This window comes from Festucalex cinctus, chromosome 15 (genome assembly GCF_051991245.1).
Source record: "Festucalex cinctus isolate MCC-2025b chromosome 15, RoL_Fcin_1.0, whole genome shotgun sequence".
NCBI lineage: Eukaryota > Metazoa > Chordata > Actinopteri > Syngnathiformes > Syngnathidae > Festucalex > Festucalex cinctus.
In genome coordinates this window covers 19,899,411-19,912,468 of record NC_135425.1, presented here as the reverse complement: position 1 = coordinate 19,912,468, position 13,058 = coordinate 19,899,411, and the positions used below count along the sequence as shown (strand labels likewise).

At 38.9% G+C, this 13,058-nt stretch overlaps 1 protein-coding gene across 3 annotated transcripts in view; it reads right to left on the bottom strand.

Annotated features, from left to right (window-relative positions):
- The window catches only part of nacc2 (NACC family member 2), a 45,008-nt gene that overhangs the window by 13,276 nt on the left and 18,674 nt on the right, over positions 1-13,058 (bottom strand). The window contains exon 1 of one of the 3 annotated variants that reach the window (XM_077497585.1): positions 1,504-1,990. The exons of the other annotated variants lie outside the window; for them this stretch is intronic. The gene's annotated coding sequence lies outside the window, so the exon portion shown is untranslated. Of the gene's footprint in view, positions 1-1,503; positions 1,991-13,058 lie in introns of those variants that run through there. 3 annotated transcript variants of the gene reach the window in all.

The window sequence follows — 13,058 nt, the reverse complement described above, 5'->3', positions numbered from 1 at the left end:
CATTTAATTGTAAGATGTGCTTGAAATTATACAAAACCATTTTGAGATCATAGTTTGTGGCATATTGATAGTTTAAACCATGTCTGACGGACTCAAAGCCTGGGGCCAGATCCGGCCCAGACACGTTATTTTATATAGCCTACTAAATTAAATCACGGGCATCTGCTTTATGTTCCTTGCTAAACAAACCTACCTACCTTTTTTCTTTTTTTCTTTTTTAAATAGGGTGTAATTCTAACGCATGCTACTTCCAAAATGTATATTTTTAAATTGCACCATCTTTTTCGACGTTCAAATTCACAAGTTCAATGGTACTTGTCAAGTTTATTTTACTTATTGAAGTTGAGCGATATATGCTTAGTCCATACTTGGGCACAATTAGAACTTGGATGTGTTGAGCGACTTTTCTTCAAAATTTTCAACAAATTTCAAATTGACTGTAATTGTCTATATACCTTTCAAACAACACTAAGATGGGGGATTTAAGGGTTTTCTACTGTTTAGGCATACGTTTTCAAATTTTCAAAATTTTGACACACTAATTTGAAGTGAAGGTTGTTTACTTCAGTCTAGTGAAACGTGGCAAAGTTGTACATGACATCAAGCTTGACTTTAGAGCTAGATGTTTTTCACGCCCCCCATCTCTTGCAAGATAAGGTAAGGTCTTCATTGTCATGCATGACAATGATTTAAACTGGGAAGACTTGCATGACTTGAGGTTTATTTTTCAAAAAAAAAATGCTATTCATTTACTACATTTTGTGCAATTTGAACTCAACGTTTTGCATAAGGTCAGGCATATTTTTTTGTAAAAATGACCACGACCCACTACTGTATTTATGGTTTGCATCTCACAAGATATGCCAAGATCTTCGTTGTTACACACAAGCACAATTTAGTTCTTCCAAAAATTGACCTCATTTCCACAGCATTTATTTTTTCCCCACATTTTGCCAGACACACTCAACTCTTGCGAGATGTTGTGAACCTTGACCACAGTTTGAACTTGAAAGTTCTGTCCAACTTGATGCACATTTTTTCCCCCAAAATTGCCACATTACCACTGGATTCATGTATTCCCTATTGCAATACGTTAAGGTATTTGTCGTCTTTACCAACCTTGAGATTTTTGCACAAACTTTTGCCTCAAAAAATTGATTGAGGTAGAATAGTACCCCACTTTCCCCACATGAACTTTGAATTTATATATATATATATATATATATGTATGTGTGTTATATACACACAGCAGTTTCATTATTGAGCAATGCTGCAGAGCTGTTTCCAGGAATACAAACTGAAAAAAAAAAATGTCACCGCCTCTCTCACGTACTCCCTTCTTTCCCACTTCATGCACACACTCACACATGCACTCTGCCTTACTTACATAAAAGTATGCATGCCTAAACACACACACACGCACACGCCAACACACGCACGCACTCTCGGTGCAGGCTGCATAGGGAAATGAGTGTGTATTCTGGCACATAAGCGCCTACTCACCTGGGGGAAGCAGCACATAACCGTGTCATGCACTAATGCAGAGAAACGTGCTCAGACAGTCCTCGCAGTCGACGTGCAGACAACGCGGCGGCGAGCTGGCTGACTGGTTGGCGGTGGTGAGGTCCCAAAAGCGGAGTTTGACGTGCACTCTTTAAAGTGTCAACCCTAGTAAATCCCCCTCAAAAAGACAGGACTCTCTTTCGCTCTGCGGCATGACTGACTTTCCCGTCTCCTATCCGTCTTCTATGTCGGTATTCCATTCCTTGCTGTAAAGACTCCCCCTGCCTGCCTGTCATGATCTCTCCGCCACTCTCCCATCTCTCCGTCCTCCTCCCCAGGCTCAGATTCAACAAGTGCCAGTGCAGAATGAGAGACGGTGAGAATGTGTGATAGAGCGAGAGAGAGCAGTGTGAATCAATGATGAAAGGAGTGGGAGGCTCAGTTGTGTGTGTGTGTGCGTGTCGGATCAATGCAGTATCTATACGTCGCAGGGAGTGGGAGGGAGGGAGACACAAAAAAAAAAAAACAGGCTACAGTTACAGACGGAGTCAGAAAGTGGGCAGAGCTGGAGAGAGAGTCGAGATGGAGGGGGTGGGTAGGAAGGGGGAGAGGCTGGGGAAGGAGAGGGGGGTCACTGAGACAGACGGAGAAAGTCATTTGAGGACAGTACGAGCAGAGAAAGACAATTAGGTTGAGGCAAGTTGCGCCGCTCATCCCCTGGACGAGGCGGCGTCGATCCGCATGGGATCATTCACATGACTGCTCACGCAAGAGGGCTATAAGTTACCGTGGCGGAGCTATAGCCACAATTTTTTTCCTGTCAACAGCGAGGAAACCAAGCACTCACGGTAGAGGGGTCCCATGATTTTTTTTCATGGCCATGCTTAGGGCTGTGCAATTAATTCCAATTACAATTATTACACTCCATATTTACAAAATCAGCATCATTGTAAAAAAAAGAAAAAAAATTAATACTAATTTTTGAGTTGCTTAAATGTAGACATTTGCACCTTCTTTTAAATGTTAAGATAACAAATTTCATAAATTTTATTTCATCCAAAAGGAACTTGCATAATTATTAGGGGTGTGAATTGCCTAGTACCTGACGATTCGATTCGTATCACGATTCACAGGTCACGATTCGATTCGATACCGATTAATCCCGATACGAATTTATAAGTCGATTCTTGCGATTTTTTTCATTCAAATTTAGAAAATACTAATCAGTAAGCTTGTAGAGTGTAAGATTTATATGAAAATGTATTATTTATTTAGCTGAAATTTCAGTCTTATAGAGGTTGTAATCTGTTTCATGTTTAAACAGCATTAAAATAAAATATTAAGGCTTAATGTTCCGTTCATATAACATTCTTCCATGCCCAAGGTGTGAATCCTAAAAAAAAAAAAAAAAAAAAAAAAAAAAAAAAAAAAAAAAAAAAAATCGATTCTGCTGATTATTGAATCGATTCGAGAATCGCGCGATGTAGTATCGCGATATATCGCCGAATCGATTTTTTTTTAACACCCCTAATAATTATAGTGTTTTAAAGAAAATATTCAAAAATATTTTTATTATTATTTTTTTTTACGTTTAAACATTTTCTTGTTCTGTACCAAAAAAATAAATGATCGTCCTACTGCGCAGTGCACATGCTGCACTCCAACATCAAGTTTTTGCCAAGAATAAATAAATAAATAAACAAATAAATAGATAAATCTATACCGTTTGGTCCCAAAAGAAATTACATAATTAGTGTTAAAAATTTTTAAAAATTGGTCTTAATATTTTTAAATTCTTAAACATTTATTTGTTTTGTACCAAAAAATAAATAATAGTTTGAATCATCGGGATTTCAATTATTGCCAAAATAATCTTGATTATTATTATTATTTCCATAATCGAGCAGCCCTAGCTATGCTCATAACTCAAAACACTCATATTTCATATCAATCAATCAACTGAAGAGAACTTGAGAATTTTGTGCAATTCAGTGGGCATATGCGATACATATACAATCTTCATGTAGATTTGATGACAAAACACAGAAGCCCATACAACTACAAGTAAGCTGCAATCACATTCATGTGTTTTGGAAGAAGATAAAGAAGGCAGATATGACTGCGTATTGTATGCTCTGTCTCCATGCCTTACCAAAAGGTTTATGCTAGTTTAGTTCAGCTGTCTTAAGCTTTTTGCATTATCTGTTACTATTTAGCTAGCGGATATTCGTAAGACAGTTAATGTTGTTTGGTAAAATACAGAACAGGTAATTCTTTTTGTTTATGTCTGTTATTACAATATTTTTTTTTAAACAAAAATAAGGGCAGTTAAAGTATCATAGCATAAGCCAATGATTCCGAACCACTGTGCCTCGTTCCCTATTACTGTAATCACACTTACGACCGGTTTTGAGAAATACATAGGAAATACAGTATGTTAATGCTGACAACAGTGGTGGTGTATACACATGGAGACTTAGCACAGACAGGGAGCCGAACGGAAAGATGACTAAGAAAAAAAGAGAATTGACTTCATGAGGCAAGACTAATCATCTGGACATTCAATGATGTAACTCCTGAAATCCCTGTTTGACACATGCACATCAGGAGAAAACATGCCACTTCTTCTTACTTGCTAGTAGTTACACAATATCAATAATTAAGTCCTCATTCCCCAACGTAGCCAAAACGCATCATGGTAAATTTGATTGGAGTGTCTTGTCTTTGACAATAGTTTTTTAGTTTTTTGTGTGTTTTTTTTTTTTAAGTTGGCTTGAGTAAGTGTTGTGTGCTGTACAGTGAATCATGCAGACCTTTCTAGCGAACACCTACACGCGTACGCAGAGAAAACTGTCAACAAGCCACACGGAGCTCGAATTTCTGCACAAATTTTGACGTGATTATGTTTATGCCTTCTTACACGTTGCTTGATCAACTTTCTCTATAGGCTTTTGGCAAAGGGCAAGCAAGGTAGGAATATTACAAAGTATCAGCCCTAAGAAGACCCTTTTACACTGCATTTTTAACACCTTTTCCACAGTCAATGCTGTGTATAAATGGCACTACGCAACTCTTCCTTGTAGCGTAATACAATTAACAGCCATTAACAGTGAAAGGGGTTTTGGGGATGGCCAGTTTGACCATGGCGTGGATTATTGAACTCAATCTCTATTACATTTTTACGTTTTTACATTTTTACATTACCAGTGATTATTTTTTTTATTTTATTTTTTTTATTTTTCACGTGTGCCAGATAAGAATGTTAAAATGTTACTTAAGGCGCTAAAGAGTTAATGATGGCCATAGTTTGACCCTGCAACAGATTAACATAATTCCTAAGACTCAGTGTTCTATTGGTTTTAGGTTTTAATTTTCTCTCTTGCACTCTTTTTTTTTTAATTTTTTTTTTTAAACACACATGCCAGGTAAGAAAGTTAAAACAATCATTGAAGCGTTGATGATGACGGCCATAGTTTGACCTTGAACAGATGCAATGCATTGATCTCATATTCTACAATTTGATATCAACAATCTTGTTCCTTACACTTGTGTGCCAAATAAGAACATTAAATTAGGGTTAGTGCTGACTCAACTCAACTTTATTTATAAAGCACTTTCAAACAAGCATTGCTAACGATGACCACAGTTTGACCCTGCAAATCGATTTAACTTATTTTTTAAGACTCAGTGTTCCATCGGTTCTGCATTTTGGATTTTAAGGGTGATAAACTTCTTTTATAAACTTGTGCGCCAGATAAGAATATAAAAACAGCCAGTACAGGTTTGACGATGGTCACAGTTTGGTTTGACTCTGAAACATGTTCAAAATTTAGTTGTGACAAGACAAACTGTTTGCGAGCATAAAAATGGTTTGCAAGTGTCTGGCAAGCATCTTTGCAACATTGAACGAAGCATGACGAAAAAAAACAACAATCGCAATATGCACGCACCCTCGCAAGCTTTCGGCTCTCAGTGAGATACCATCTTATAGGGTTGAGGGTGGCCACAGTTCGACTCTGGGGCAGAAGTCCTGGTTGAGAGATTTCAAATGACTCGGGTGTTTTGGATCTATTTAGTGCTGTCACTACCAAATATATTTAGAATCAATTATTCTATAAATTAGTCAATTGATTAATTGACTGATTTATTTTAATTTTTAAAAACTTGAAATATTACTTAAAACAGTCAATAGGTTGATGGTGGCCACAGTTTGACCCAGTATAAGAATAATTTGAATTCAACTTTAGTTTTTAGTTTTTAATTACGTGTGCACCAGATAAGAATGTTGAAATGTTATCTGATTGTGGCTACAGTCTGAACCTGGAAGAGATTTATTCTATTTCCTGTGGGAGAGAAAGTGTCAATGTAACAAACTGCTTTCGACTTTACCATTGGAATTCAAAAAGAGGAGAAAGTTGCACTCAACTTTACCTCCTCAGCTGTGGCAGGAATAAAAAAAAAAAAAAAAACTGTTCTCTCACACACAAAAGCACCAGCACTGACTGCAGCTTTAAAGAGCTTGGGCCCGGCACTGTGATATCTGCACTGCACATATAGACTCACATGAGCGAGCAGGCACAAAAGGCAGGAGACGCAAATCCGCTAATACAATCAGACATATACAACACACACACACACACACACACACACACACACACACACACACACACACACACACACACACACACACCCCCCACACACACACACACACCCACACACACACACACACACAAATATACACACACTCCCCTCCTCCCTCACAATGTTCTTTTATAGACACAGTCACGTCATCTCCCTGTACACACTCAGGAATGCACACTCTTGTTTGTTGGTGTGTCGCCGTGAACCTGCTCGTCCATCCATCAGTTACCGTGACGATTGTCCTCATGTTACCCCCCCCCCCCTCACCAGCCGAGTTCCACCCCTCCCTCGCTTCGCTTCACTCTCCCTCCTCGCCTGCATAGCACGTATCCGCTGTCTCGCTGCCAATTAATGCACAGAGGGCTGCATTGCAGTGAAGTTGGCGCGCGGTACGGAGTCTACAGACATGCATGTTCGTGCCAGCCAAGTGAGAGAGAGGAGAAAGGAGGGGGGGGGTTAATGGAGGGGAGGGATGGAGAATATGTTGAGTCAGGCAGACAGGACGGGCCGAGTGTGCACACATACACACACAGCCGCATATTCACTGTAATATATGCAGGGAGTGAATAGCGGGGCACGTATGCATGCGCCAACATAAACTCCCCTCCCATCTGCATTAAATATAAATTCTGCACATGCCTGATGAAAAATAAAAAAGCCCCCCCCCCACCGCCTTCTTTCGTGTCCTCATTTTCCCGCCCCGCGTTTGCACCTCAAACTTTTCCCAGAGTTTTTTTTTTTTTTCTTCTTCTTCTTCTTCTTTCCCCTCGGTCGTCTCGCCATCTCGAGTTGCGGCTATGTCCTTCCTTCTTTTGATGGATTTTAATCAAGGATTTCATACCTACGCACGGCGTCATTCTCTCGAGCAGCAGGTCCAGACATATTTGAATAAAATCAAGACGGGGAGACAATCGGCCAGATGGCATTCACACGCGCGCGCGCGCTCACACGTATACAGTAGATGCTGATTTTTAATAACTAACAAAAATACATTGGAACATAAAAACAGCGGTTACAGCTCATCTAGATGGAGGTGGTCTTCGTTTTATGATGGAGTTCTGTTCCTATGGCGGCTACAGAACCTGAATTTGTACATTATTGCACAATCAGAATTACAATAAATATTTGTCATATGGTGGGACTACCATAAAAAGGCTTAGCATGCTTGAAGCCCCGGGGTGGTTGTAGCTAATGGAAAAGTATCAACCCGAGATTGATATTAAAATGATGATGCATAAAGCTCAAGTTGAATTTCCACCAAGTGGAACAGATTAGTTGGGTTTAACTTTTGTAGATGCAAGGGTGCCAATAAATTCTTTACGTCATATGTAAAATACAGACTGTATAGATGACAGAGTTCTGTTATTGTAGTGGCTATACAAAAAATGAATTACATAGGTTAATATTTGGAATCTCAGAGTCAGAATTACAGTTAAAACTTCAACTTCAATCATGTATCATTGCAGCTTATTGCTCCATAAACAGTAATGTGTAATGATACAGTGAAAACTTCTAATACAGCCAATACTAAAAGTATATGAAACTGATTTGAGAACACTATTATCAGGTCAAATCTTCTTGGCCCTCATCCCTCCACCGTACAGGAAATAAGAATGTTAACTAACATTAGGACCACTGTTGTATTTTTGCTAAACTCTTCTCCGGAATAATAGTTTCTGGTGGGGTCTGAAAATTTACTATCTAAAGCAATTAGGCTAAGTTGGCAACACTGCAGACAGGTCATAGCTCTTGCTTGCTACCTTGCCTTTAATTAGAGTCCACAAATGTGCACACAAAATAAAAGCTAAACTATGAAAATAAAAGCACCACATATTTCCCACTTTATCTTGACTTTATGGTTGCTGCCGTGAGGGCCGGACAGAGAGTGCGGGAGGGCCGCATGTGGCCCCCGGGCCGTACTTTGCTGAAGTCTGGCCTAAGGGATCAAAGGTCAGGGAATTCAATGTTGGCTTTTGGCCTTGGCTAGTTAGTTGTAGAGATTTTTATCTCAATTTTACAATTGCGAAATCAATGTTCAACATCCCAACTTCAATGGAATTGGGGTTCTCATTTTGCCTCAGTTACGTCAAGACACAAATAATCAATGGCATGCAATCAATCGAAGTTGTGATTTATCTGCTTTCACGGACGTTGTTAAATGCAGTACGGAAAAAAAACAAAAGACAGTTTTGATCGACACAGATGTAACCCTATTAGTATTGTGGTTTAAGTTTGCAGCTAAATAGCTAACCAAAATATCAGAAGCAGCTTTCAGTATGAGGCAGTGCCGTTGTACAAAAGTGCTGACACAGACAAAGTTCAAATGTTTGCAGTTAAACGCTGTTTAAAAGTCAAAACGGCTGCTGTTTATTCCCATCTATACAATGTCAATGTGAACAATGGCCGCGTTATAAATATTCAGATCCTGCAGTTGTTCTCATGTCTAAAGTGTACCAGACAACAGATTCTATCCACGTTGAGACGGCAACGCTCCCTGGCAACAGTTCTACCAATGGGGACCGAGCGGCTGTATGCCCGTCTGAGTATCATTATGGGATGTCGGGAGAGAGACAGAGAGAGAGACAGAGAGAGAGAGAGAGAAAGAGAGAGACAGAGAGAGACAGAGAGAGAGAGAGATTGCTTATCACTTCTCATAATGCAACATCTCTACATAGAGTGTAGACCTCACTGGGTGAAGTTGTCTGCGTATGCAGAGGATCAAGAATCATAATTTTCTTTTGAAAAAAAAAAATCCCTCCATGATTCACGCAGTTATGTAACAAACAGACAGCAATGAAATGATCTGTAGTGGGCCCATTTGTGTCTGGTATCTTTCCACTCAAAAATGCAACACTAATTTTACAAAGAAGGGTGGGGGGGGCTGAATTCCAGGTTGAAAAATGGAGTGTACACTGTACAGTTTATATAGCAGCTCTGCTGATGTGTAACCTTAAACTTTTATCATCCGTTAAATACAATCGTAAATATTAAAGTGGCCGTAAACAAAAGAGTTTAGGTTTGGGTCCCTTCTCGGTACTAACGCAGGAATCGGGATTTGGCTGTTGGAGCCACATAGAACCAAAGAGAAAGTCACACACAAAAAAAAAAAAAAAAGTTACACACCATCTGGGAACAAGATGATGCCTTTTGGTCACTTTCAAGCCAGTTGGTAGAGACTAAAGAGCAGTTCATTCACCGTGCACCCATACCAACAATCAGGTTTCATTTGAGCAATTTTCCTCTATTGCGATCAAATTCAGCAAGGGTTTTCAAAAGGTAATGCCAAACAATCGTAAACGTTAAACTTTTTCAAAATGTACGATCACAAATTCTTTCACAAGTTGGGCCAAGCAATGGACGCCTTGATTGTGATGTGAAACTGAATGACAGCCAATAAGGAAACATGCACTGTTGTCAGAGAAATACAAGTGTTGACTGCTTCCTAAAGCCCATTCCTCACTGAGCAGAAGTACTGTCACCATCGAATATTTTTAGAATTGATTAATCTATCGATTATGCAATTGATTAACCGACTAATATGATTCATTTTAATTTTGCATTAAAGTGTATTACAAAAACATTTTCACGTGGATTACTGTTTATTGGTGATTATTTTGTATTTGTATAGTGATTAAAAAAAAAAGGGAGCGGGGTTGATGATTTACTACATTACTGGTTTGGTCATTGTTTTCCAAAGTAAAAACAGATGTTTGCAAATGTCTTATTTTGATTAAACACAGAACATAATGAGTCTTCTTTCATGAAGGACTACAGAAATCGGTTACCAATTACTGTTGATATGCTGAAATCAGAAAATTTAGACCATTTTCATTAAAAAATCGTTCAGAACGATTACTTGATTAAACAGTGGTCAATTAATCTGATAGTCAATTAATTATCAATTAATCTTGACAGCTCTACTGAGCAGCAAAGGCTTGCAAGTGTTTGTGAACATACGAATGTTGTTGTTTTTTTCATCAGAACTGGTTACAGGTTGCAAAGATGTTCGCCAGGCATCCTTAAACAGTTTTAATGGTCGCAAACAGTTTTTCTTGTCGCCAAGAATTTGGAACATGCCAACAGCCAATCGCACACAATCAATTAGTCAGGGAGAAAACCCACGCAAGCACAGGGAGGACATTCAAATTACACACAGGAAGACCGAAGCCGAAACTTGAACCCAGGACCTCAACTGTGAGGCAGATGTGCTAACCACTAGACCCCTCCGCTGCCTCGTTAAATCATACTTTTTCACAAACTTAAAATAGCCCTCGGAGGACTTCTAAAAACTATCAAAACTACAATGGGCCCCTTTCTCCCAGCAGCTCTGATCCCGATCCACACGCTGTGGGCTGCCATAATGAAACCTGAGACGGACAGATGCATGTTGTTGTCTTTGCGCGTGCATCTTTGTGCGAGTGTGTGCGATCCCTTGAGGCGAACGCAAATGGACTCCAAGTGGCTGCGGGAGGTAAACAAAAAAACAAACAAACAAACAGCGGCGGCGGCAGCTAATGCCTCAAGAAGCACACAAACACCTGCAGCGGCCTCCATTATACATCTACGTACGGCATTCGTAGTCCCAAGCTCATGAGATAGAAAAATTAACTGAACAGCCGTGAGAGCAAATACAAGAACAAAAGGAGCGAGAAGGGACAGTGTGTGTGTGTGTGAGTGTGCATGTGTGTGAAAACGCAAACAGAACAAGTATGAAGTTGCAAAATCACAGTCGCGAGAAGACAATTAGACACAAGAGGAAGAGGAGGATGAGGAGGAGGGAGGGTGACAAAGAAAGGTGAAGCTGCCAAAGAGGAGCCTGCAGTGAAGCTACATGGATATGCTTTGGAAACGCTCTCCATTTACTACAATGAAAAGCATTTATTCCAGACAGGAAAGCCTATCAGCCATGTGGCAAACATCCTAATTCACTTCTAGAGAAATGTAATATATTTTGTGATGCAAGGTAATGCCCAAGTTCTTCTAACTTCAACACTTAACAAAAAAATAGTTCCCAATTGGAAATAATGTAAAGTCTACAGACAATGTTTTAGGTGGGTTGAAAAAAAAAAATGAGTTAAAGGGATACTTGACTCATTTAGCCATTTTTCAGCAGTAAGAATTTTCTCTATAATTAATGTAATCACTTCATTATTTTTCATGTACAATTAATACCTTTAAAGACACATTTTGCCACTTGCTGTCGACTGAAGATGACATCACACGAGCTCAGGAAACAGGTAACAGCCAATCATGGCTCAGTTTGCTAACATCACATGACCAACCCAGAAATAAAGTGAAGTGACCATGATTGATTATTACGTGTTTTCTGAGCACGTGTGATGCCATCTTCAGTTGACAGCAACATTTTAAAAGTATTAATTGTACATGAATAATAATTAAGTTATAACATTCATTCTAGATGAAATATTCACCTTTTACTGCTGAAAATGGCAAAATGAGTCAAGTATCTCTAACAATTTAATAATAAAACTAAAAGTAACTAGAGCTGTCAAACAATTACAATTTTTAATCAGATTAATCATCTTAGAATTTTGATTAATCACAATTAATCAGTTAATTTAAAAAAACGACATTCTTGTTTTGCCCGTCAAATTTGAAGAGCACCTGTTGTGTGTTAATTCTTTCGACATTTAATGTTATGAGGACGTCTTCAACATTTTTTTACAGCCCCCCCACCCCCATTTATTAAACGCTTTATTTTAATGCACCTAGTTATGTTTATTGCTCAAACACATGTGCTCCCTTTAACATAACCAGCCGCTGTCAAGCTTAGCTAAGGATTATCTGCGGTCAAAATTGGTAGTGCGATTTATCTGCATTAAAATATGATTAACGTCATAATTTTTTATTGTGATTAATCAATGAGTTAACGCTTTAACTTTGACAGCGCTAAAAGTAACACTAGTACTCACCCTTCCAAGACAGGTGAGACATTTCCATGCCACTGATTAGCCTTGGACTTTCAGTTATTGAAAAAACTACGATCTTAAGTTGCGCAAACTTTAATTTTCAAACATCACTCATAATCTTTTGGGGGATGTTTGACATGGTGAAAGAAAATGGTGGCGATCTTTGGGGTAGCTGACGACAACACATGAAATGTGCTGACACGCACGGCGCTGAATCAGCGAAAAAACATTTGTTATCTCACAGTAACAAACTTGCAGGCAGCCCAACATAGGTTTCTGCGTGGCAATGTGGATTAAAATCACCAATAAAAAAAAAATTAAAAAAAACGCCAGGCAGTTTTTCTTGGGTTAAATCCAGCTCTTCTACACAAACACACACACGCGGTCACGCACACACAAATTGACAAAAAATCAGCCAGCCTAACAGATGAAGAAACAAATCAACACTGGCTACAACCTGAGGGAAAAACAAGAAACGTACATTCAGCATATCATGAAGTTCTATGCAATTGCATCTACAGTAGGACACTTCATAATGACTTGATTAAAACGCGTATAAATATAAGTTCATGAATAAAACATCAACAACAAATAAGGAAATTCAATAAAACTAGGTAATGATCTTAACGCAAGGTGGCAATAATTGATTATTGATCGTTGAATAATTCTGGATACTGTGTTTTGAAGCAATGGAGGCAAAACCGTGCAATGAAACCAAAAGTGGTGTTGATTCACTATATATATATATATATTTTTTTTAGCACAGGTGCTGTTGATTTACTCAACTCGTTTGCCATCTTAAGAAAACGGGAGCCCTGTAGTCCTGTAGTGGCGTATGGAACTGGTCTGAAAAGTAGGCTAACGTTAGCATGTGCGTTTATTTTTTGCAGTTTCTTGTCATGTATTTAAAGATCTCATGACGACTGACGGCCATATGGTTTTGGCTTAGCATGCAGTTCAGTGCATGGGCCTTATCAATGCAAG